General features: G+C 43.0%; 1 long non-coding RNA gene across 1 annotated transcript; it reads right to left on the reverse strand.

Moving 5' to 3' along the window:
- Positions 1 to 339: 339 nt before the first annotated feature.
- Positions 340 to 7,113, reverse strand: LOC310753642. The gene is made up of 3 exons (XR_014543415.1): positions 6,948 to 7,113; positions 3,940 to 3,993; positions 340 to 505 (listed from the first exon to the last, which is right to left on the reverse strand). It is a non-coding gene; the product is annotated as an uncharacterized lncRNA (long non-coding RNA).
- Between the last annotated feature and the right edge of the window lie 2,869 nt (positions 7,114 to 9,982).

The following is a 9,982-nucleotide window of genomic DNA, read 5'->3' on the forward strand; positions in this document are numbered from 1 at the left end:
AGGGGCAGCAGCAAGGTTGTACTGACAACTAGGCCAGAGCACTAGATGGGCAGCAGTGCTCCCATTGGTGCAATGTTGTGGCCTTGACCTCACCACTGTTCAGTCTCATTCAGGTAAGCAACAGCAATGTCAGTTTCAGGATGGAGGCTCCGCCCCACCATATAAACAGCTGCTGAATGGGGAATAAAATAAAACCAAAAGTTTTTTAAAAAATGTGGCTGTTCTCACCATGTCCTTCTGGCTTTTACACATTGATCATAGCAGTGTTATGCAGAAGACACATTTCCCTCCTAATATATTTTATTACAGGTAGAACTGAAATGACATCTTCAAGCACCCTTGGAATTCACAATATTGTTCCAAAGTAGCAACCAGATGCTGAACAGCTGCAGTTTAAGCTCAGCACAGGAGTGAAGAAAGAAGCCAGTCTCAACGTTTCAGCGTAATCAGGCTCAAACAAGATATGTGCTCCTTGTTGGGAAAGATTATACAACAGCGATTTCTCCTATGACAAGAAAATGGGATGTATCAGCAGAGAGAAGAGGAGAAAATAGATTGCTGCAGAGTGGAAAACAGAACTTCTTACTGAGTGCACAGTTCAGGGAGAAATTCAGAGTCAAATGAGGCTTTAGAGATCACCTGAGTTTTTGCCTAATATTTGCAGGGGAAATTGCTATTAATTGGAACAGATTTATTGCAGAAGGTAAGAAATATGTCCAAAGAAAGAAAGAAAGGAAGAAAAGGAAGGAAAGAAATTCAAGATGTGTACAATGGAATGTGGTTTGAAAATCCCAGTTGCCCAGCATTATTGAGAGTTGGTTTCTCAGGTTTCTTTCCAAACCCTTTTTTCTTTAAACTTGTTATAAGTCTTATTGCAGAGAAAGGAAAACATATCTTGTTAATGAAGGGGGGGAGGCGGGGGGGGAGAATAGCTCTAGCAGAGCCATGAATCTAAGACATACAACAATGCATTACTTCTGCCATCTGGAGGCCTCTCATAAAAATGTCCTCTCGATGATTTAATCTATCATTGGCCTGTCAAAGCTTCTTAGCTACATAACAACTAAGTTCTGCAACTGCTGCATTTCCTCTTTCCCAACTCATGAAGAAATGCCATGCCAAGGCACAGCCAACCTTTCAACTACTGCTCTGCTGGCTTGTTATAGCACAACGTCCCCCCTATTACAAACCTGTCAAACTCCTCTCTTCTCCGCAGACATCAGATTGCACGTCTCCCAGTTTTTCAGCCGCTTTCAGCATTTGACAACATAATAAATGGGACCGTACAAAACATCCCAGCACAGATGCCGAAGCAAAAACTGATTGGTGGTAGGAAACCAGCTTGAAAGGGTTATGGTTTTCCCGATCCCCATGTGCTCTCCACATTTCTGTTACCATTAGCACCGATGCAGGACTGCAATAGCTCCTTGACGATGCTTATTAATATGTTCACTATGGCAACTGTCAATAGGGTTTGGAGTCTACTGAATCACTGCTTGTAAAGAGTGAATGTATCATAATATAATCAACCGTGAATACAGCTTGTCAGTTGATGGAGAGCAAGAAAACAATTCCCCGTGCTTTCCAAGGGTTATGAGTCTTGAAGTAGAAAGAAAGAAAATGGGAAGCAAAGCACAGAAATGGGAAAACAGGGTACAAAGGCAGAGGACTGACTTTGTATGCAATACTTTCAGATCAACACTTAGCCATGACACTTGCTGGGAAGTCTTGGGCAAGACAGTCTCAAGTAGCTTATGCTATTTCCCTATGGGTTTTGTGAGCATCTATATGCTGTGGTTGCTTTGTTGGATGGTGATGTCACTCAGAAGGTAATTGGTTCAGGCTGCCTTGTGGGAAGTAGGCGACATCTGTATGGAGAGGCCAAGAGCACCTCCTTTGCACTGGGGCAAGGTGCCAGGACTGATCCATGGCATCTCTTATTGAAGGACCTTGGCTAGCAGGATTATGAAAGACATCTGCCTGAAGGCAGGTTTGAGTAGGGGCTGTCTCATTTTTGGATTCCATTTTTAATTTGCTTTTGTTCATATATTTTCAGTGACATATGCTGATACATTTTAAGTTATTGTAGTATATATATTTTTTACAAAGATAAGTTTGGATTGTATTCATTGTTGGTCATATTCAGAACAGACGCATTGAAATGGATTTCTGAAAAATAAGTCATGTCAGACGAACCTGATCTCGTTTTTTGACAGAATTACAAGCCTGGTAGATGAAGGGAACGCAGTGGATGTAGCCTACCTTGATTTCAGCAAGGCATTTGACAAGGTGCCCCATGATATTCTTGTAAAGAAGCTGGTAAAATGCGGTCTTGACTATGCTACCACTCAGTGGATTTGTAACTGGCTGACTGACCGAACCCAAAGGGTGCTCATCAATGGTTCCTCTTCATCCTGGAGAAGAGTGACTAGTGGGGTGCCACAGGGTTCTGTCTTGGGCCCGCTCTTATTCAACATCTTTATCAACGACTTGGATGATGGACTCAAGGGCATCCTGATCAAATTTGCAGATGACACCAAACTGGGAGGGGTGGCTAACACCCCAGAGGACAGGATCACACTTCAAAACGACCTTGACAGATTAGAGAACTGGGCCAAAACAAACAAGATGAATTTTAACAGGGAGAAATGTAAAGTATTGCACTTGGGCAAAAAAAATGAGAGGCACAAATACAAGATGGGTGACACCTGGCTTGAGAGCAGTACATGTGAAAAGGATCTAGGAGTCTTGGTTGACCACAAACTTGACATGAGCCAACAGTGTGACGCGGCAGCTAAAAAAGCCAATGCAATTCTGGGCTGCATCAATAGGAGTATAGCATCTAGATCAAGGGAAGTAATAGTGCCACTGTATTCTGCTCTGGTCAGACCTCACCTGGAGTACTGTGTCCAGTTCTGGGCACCACAGTTCAAGAAGGACACTGACAAACTGGAACGTGTCCAGAGGAGGGCAACCAAAATGGTCAAAGGCCTGGAAACGATGCCTTATGAGGAACGGCTAAGGGAGCTGGGCATGTTTAGCCTGGAGAAGAGGAGGTTAAGGGGTGATATGATAGCCATGTTCAAATATATAAAAGGATGTCACATAGAGGAGGGAGAAAGGTTGTTTTCTGCTGCTCCAGAGAAGCGGACACGGAGCAATGGATCCAAACTACAAGAAAGAAGATTCCACCTAAACATTAGGAAGAACTTCCTGACAGTAAGAGCTGTTCGACAGTGGAATTTGCTGCCAAGGAGTGTGGTGGAGTCTCCTTCTTTGGAGGTCTTTAAGCAGAGGCTTGACAACCATATGTCAGGAGTGCTCTGATGGTGTTTCCTGCTTGGCAGGGGGTTGGACTCGATGGCCCTTGCGGTCTCTTCCAACTCTATGATTCTATGATTCTATGATTCTATGAAATTAATGAGCATAACTAACTTAATTTCAGTGGGTTTACTCTAAGTAAAACTTAGGCCTCATCTGCACTATACATTTAAAGCAGTTTCATACCACTTTGAACAGTCATGGCTTCCCCCAAGGAATCCTGGGAGATGATAGATAGATAGATAGATAGATAGATAGATAGATAGATAGATAGATAGATATAGATAGATAGATAGATAGATAGATAGATAGATAGATAGATAGATAGATGATAGATGAGAGAGATCACCCTTCATGACAAGGGCTCAGGGCAGTTCTAAGAATAAACTAAAAGATAAAAACACAAGTACTTAAAACAAATCCAACTCAATAATGACCACCGCCCCTTTCCCAGTGTAGTTTGTTAAAAGTGCTAGGAGTTGTTAGGAGACCCCTATTCCCCTCACAGAGCTACAATTCTCAGAACAGTTTAATAGTCAATCCCTCTTTGTGGGGAACTCTGAAGAGCTATGTGGAAATGGAATAAGAGTGGAGAGGAAGCACTGAGCAACAACTTACCTTGCCCCTTAGGCAGCAGTCTATGTAATACACTTTCCCTACTTCTTGTCATCTCTTGAAACATTCATGGGAAGAAGGAGGAACAAAATTAATGTAATCTGGACAAGAAACCCAGAAGGGACATTTTCAGGCCCCCAAACTGCTTCACTTGTAAATGGGATGTGTATGACAATCATTACCCCACTTTTCTGCCTTCTCCAGCAAAAAAGAGAGAGAGAAGGAAAGTCTGGCAAAGCTGTTTGGAGCCTGATTTACCTCAATTTATCAGATTATCCCCAAATTGAATAAACCTGAATTTACAGGGGATTGTTATTTGAAGGTAATTTTATGTGGACAATGCAAATTAAATGGGAACACAAACAGCTGCAGGGTGGACAAGCCCACGGCCATCCTTCAAAACGCACACTTCTGCCAATTTAGTGATGAGTTCTTCATCCAAATAATCGAAACAAAAATGCACATAGCAGGGTAAAGTGTGCAAAAAGAACATGAAGCATATATTGATGACAATAAAATGAAAATGCCTTCAATTGGAGGAGATTGTTTGCAAAAACGTATAAGGAAAAATTGCATACAAGCATGTATATTAGGATAAAATGGCATGAAAATGCTGGTGAATTTTCATGAGTTTTTTTAAAAACAAAAAAAAAACAAATGGAATGGAAATGTGGAGAACTGAATTTAAGATTAGAAAAAAGCGAACTAGAGAGAAGCCTACATTGACAGATCTGCTCTTCCCTATTCCTGATTTTTCACTACTGGGTCTGAGCGTGTTCTTGTTGCCATCCTCACTTCAAGCGTTGACCCTCCACCACCACTGCCTAGATATCAATGGGGTTAACACAAGACAAAGATGCTACAGGAAGCAAACTTTCCCTTCACAGAGGCTGATGGCTTCACTACTTCCCTGGGTGGCTGTACTCAAATACAGACTGGTTTTGGTTTTTTGTCCCTGTGCCAAGACGGTATGTTATCTGGATCCATATCTGCAAATGGCGAAGCAATATACATTACATATACTCAAGTTATAGTCAGTTGGAGCTGCTGAGCCACATGTAAATATATTATTGATTTTTCCCCCTTCCAGATGGTGCAATTCAGAAAAAAATTGTTTTTAAATTATGCCTTGCAGAGACGCTGAGAAGTGCTGCTAATAACAGGCATATTTCAAGTGAATACTGACCTGCTTTTCCTCCCCATCAAGCTAATGCGTCCAAAGTGCTGCCAGTATTTTGTATAAATTACCTGCATTGTAAGAACTTAAACTAGAGCCTCTGCTTCATTAGAGCTATTTAAGTACCATCTCTTCCCAACAGCTTATTTAGGTTTCCAGTGGATGTCATAGATGGGTGCAGAAAACAATCCAGTCAAATTGCAGAGAGAGAGAGAGAGAGAGAGAGAGAGAGAGAGAGAGAGAATTCATTGCAATCTTAGCCCTAAAATTAAGCTGTGTTATTTTTTGACAGCAGCCCAAACTAAGTGCCTTTGCTTCGATTCAACAAGAAAGTAGAAAAATGAATGTTCATGCACTGGTCTGACATAGGCCTTGTTGAAAACGACTCTCCCTCTCTGCACATTACGAATGAAACTAGCTGCAAGCAGAAACAAGTATCCTCCCTAGGATTGCTCTCTGGAGCAAACCCTGACCTGACATCCTGTAGTATTATGCTAGAAGGGAATTTTACATAGAGAGTGCCAGAGGAAAGGAACACTCACTCTAAAAATTGCCTGCCTGCCCTGTCTGGTTAAGAAATGGAGGCTATGGCATTTGGCTTAGTTGGGGAAGCAGCGCCGTAGCATGGAGAGGCAGCCAGGGGAGCCGTGACCCCAGGTACACATTTCTAAGGGGGCACTACCAGGCGCCCCCCATGACAGGCTCCCTCATTGAGCCCAGAACTATAGGGAGGCAAGCCAAGCTGTGCCCTGTCTGGGCCCACGGGACTGAGGGGCGGGCAGCAGTACCTCCTCCTCATTGCCACAAGGAGGATGCCGCCACTAGCACTAACAACCAAGGAGAGGCAAGAGGCTCCACCTGGATCAGGAGGGAGAGAGGCAGGAGGCAGAAGGGCAGCCTCATTCTCCGGGGTTGTGGCTCCAGCACGGAGCAGCGGAAGGCAGGTTGATCTAGTGGGCGGGTGGACAGAGGCAACAGGTGAGGAGTCTGATGGAGGCGGGCTCTGTTCACCCTTTGTGCAGGCTCTGCACACATCCTGCAGGTGCATGCCTCCACCCCAGCTGCCCAGTCCACCAGGGGACGCGACACTTGCCCTGCCTTGCCCTGGGCACCGGCAACCCATGCTACACCGTTGTGAGGAAGACTGTGCTCACTTGGTTCTTTAGTAATGGATTACATTGGTATCACACTTCTATTCCAAGGAGCATAAGATGGCATACCTGGTTCTCCCTCCTCCCCATTTTTATTTTCACCTCAACCTTGTGACAAAGGTTAGGCTGAGAGATGGTGACTGGCCCATGGTCACCCAGTGAACTTCATAGCTGAGTGGGGATTGAAGCCCTGGTCCCCCAGGCTGTAGTGCAACGTTCTAACCTCTATACCATGTGGACTCTACCCTTGCCCATCTTATCTACCTTGTTCTTTATCCACCTTATTCTTTTTCTGATGACACCTCTGGATCTCTATAGCCACCAGGAATCTGATGGTGGCACCAGGACTTTGAGGCTGAAATCATTAGGCTTTGGAGGAGGAGTGTATCTAAGTAGCACATCTGTCACACCATCCCAGCTGGTGTGTAGACATGGACAAGGAGAGGTAATAGGCACTTAATCCTTAACAATTTCTTAATCCTCAGTGACCTTTAGTGCTCCTGTTATCTCAGAGATAAAGCCAGAAGGGCTGTTAGCTTCACTGCATGTCTTTGTGAAGAAGCACAGTGTCTAGCACGGGTTCTGAGCAAAACTATAAGGTGCAGGAAGTGAAATACCAACAACATGTTCTGTGGAACAGCATTCCTGTTGAGATAAAATAGGCACCTGCTATCTGTACTTACCGGAAACAATTGAAGACATTTTTGTTTCGATAAGCTTTTCCAGCTGGATGAAAAGGCCTATGCTGTAGGTGTTTGTTTTGTACTGCTTTTAAGCTTATTTTCAGGGGTGGGGGTGATGTAAAAAAAAGTAAAACTATTTTTGGCTGTTTTTATAGCATGTCTTTAAATCGCCCTGAAACATATGTAAAAGGTAAAATAATAATAATAATAATAATAATAATAATAATAATAATAATAATAATATACTATAGTCATTCCATAATGGACATAAAGTTCAAAACTGGATTAGTAGATAGAAAGATATCCAAAGTAAAAGAACCATTATTTTGCAAGTTTGGGCACTCTGCATGCAATATCAGCTCATCAGTATTAGAGACAGACTATCCATAGGCACTGATAATATTTTTATGGTCGCTGGATCACCGTAGTAGGGATTCCCTGTCCCTCTGGGTTTGACAGAAGCTCAGCAGGTCCTATCCCATCCTATATCTGTTGCAGTATTCCCTTTTCTCACACACAGTGATAGAACACCATTGTGGGCAGGGATGAAGAGAAAATGTGCTACTGAAGTCCACCATCAAGGTGAAAGTGACTGTCTGTCACATCATTCCAGTTTAATAATGAGTTCTTTCATTGCTAAGCATCTGGAAAACCACGTGCATGATCCCCTTTACGTTTGCACTTCTTCTGTCTATAAATATGAACAGATTTGTAAATGAATATGACCATAAAATAAACTGATTTCATACACAGAAATTGAGTGTGCGGTGATGTTCACATATTCAACCATTCACTGACAATAACAGATTTTCCGTAAGCTCCCTTTCAGATATTCTTAAAAGTAACCTGGATAGTACCACAGTGCAGTACAAGCATCCTTAAACAACTTTGTTCCACATTGAAAGGATAAAAGGATGGAGAACTTCCTTAACATGCTATACAAAGAAAGAAAGAAAGAAAGAAAGAAAGAAAGAAAGAAAGAAAGAAAGTCAAAGTTACCTGGATCAAACATGAATGATCTGATATATTACTTGATGCGTGCCATATTTAAAAAATAGTGATTTGGGAGTTTCAGCTGGGAAATGGGTTATAAATCCCAGTCATAAAGAAACAAATGCCACAGCCTCCTCACCATTTGTGAAGTAAAGCAGGAATGAGGAATTTGTGGCCCAACAGATGTAAACTGACTATAACTCCCATCATCCCTGATTGTTGGCAACACTATCTGGGGCTTGTGGGAGTGGGGACTCCAAGAACACCTGGAGAACAACAAGTCCCCCATCCCCGGATTTAAGACGTTATCTATTTTGAGCATTTTTCAGCATGGGTCTAACATTACAGTGGTAAATCGGGTTACCTACGCTTCAGGTTACAGACACTTCAGGTTACAGACTCTGCTAACCCAGAAATAGTACCTCGGGTTAAGAACTTTGCTTCAGGATGAGAACAGAAATCGTGCAGCGGCGGCGCAGCGGCAGTGGGAGGCCCCATTAGCTAAAGTGGTACCTCAGGTTAAGAACAGTTTCAGGTGAAAAACGGACCTCCAGAACAAATTAAGTTCTTAACCTGAAGTACCACTGTATTTGCAAGGACCCCCATATCTTTGTCCTGGCTATGAGCCATATGCTTCTCAAACCAGGACCCAGTTTGTAGAAGAATCATACAGGTGTGGCCTCATGTATATGGCTTTCCCCTCTCCCTCACATTTATTTTGTCACATATGCCTCAGAACAGGGGCAGCCCAGGTGGCATCCTCTAGATCTTGTGGACTCCAGTTCCCACCATCACCACGCAACATGGTCAGTGGTTAGGGATGATGGCTTTTGTAGTCTAACAGTACCTGGAGATACCAGGTTGGACATTCCTGCATTTGCACATGTATCTGTATATGCCCAGTACTCTTCCAAAGCACTGTTTTGGGATTTTATCTTATATAGATTATTTAGTGCTGTTGTTACTGTTTTCAACCAACAAATAAATGTGCTTCCTGTTATCCTTTCCTTCTTTTTTTGATGGGGGGAAGCTCACAGGACATCAGATGTATACATGCACATTTTGGTAACTATTCCAACACTGGTTGGAATAGTTATATGGTCTCAGTGTTGCAGCGTGTGTCAGAGATCGCTATTAAGGGTCAAGTATCTGGTTGCCACAGAACTAGACTATTTCTGCATTGAGTTCCTGGCAGATGGCAAATGAAAATGCCCATGTGTTAAAAACTGGCTGACACACTGATGCTTAGAAAAGTAAATGGCCTCAGACAGACCTGCCTAAAGAAAATTCTGACGGAACAAGCAAGTAAAGGGACAGGAGATATTTCTGGAATTAGTATGGACAATCTTATGTAACAGAAGGCGAGGCTGGTTATATACAGTAACATCTGAAGGTTGAGCGAGAGAGAAATACACCCATCAGAATTATACATGGCAACTCCTTTCCATTACAGTGGTACCTCAGGTTAAGAACTTAATTCGTTCTGGAGGTCCGTTCTTAACCTGAAACTGTTCTTAACCTGAAGCACCACTTTAGCTAATGGAGCCTCCTGCTGCTGCCGCCGCCGCCACCGCTCGATTTCTGTTCTCATCCTGAAGCAAAGTTCTTAACCCGAGGTACTATTTCTGGGTTAATGGAGTCTGTAACCTGAAGTGTCTGTAACCTGATGCATATGTAACCCGAGGTACCACTGCATTTTTATTTATATGCATTGCTACACATGGATCACAGAAATGAACTTAATATTAGCAACTGAAATCTGGGCTGAGGGATGTGATATTCAAAACTGGGAATATAGTGAATCAGCCCCGTGGGCTCTCTCTCTGGGGTTACAGAGGTCTGGCATACACCAAGGATGTTTAATTTAGCTCCATTGTCTGGCTCTGAAAATTGACACAGGTTGGCTTTCTTTGGGGCTCACTCTGAGCTACTTTAACTTGGATGAACACTACCCTGCATCTTCTATTGTTGGCACATCCAGGGTTTGTTCTACTTCGTGTCAGTTGAAATCAATCAGAACATTCCCACTGGCTTCAGTGGGA

Source organism: Podarcis filfolensis (genome assembly GCF_964270895.1).
Source record: "Podarcis filfolensis genome assembly, chromosome: 2".
Classification (NCBI taxonomy): Eukaryota; Metazoa; Chordata; class Lepidosauria; order Squamata; family Lacertidae; genus Podarcis; species Podarcis filfolensis.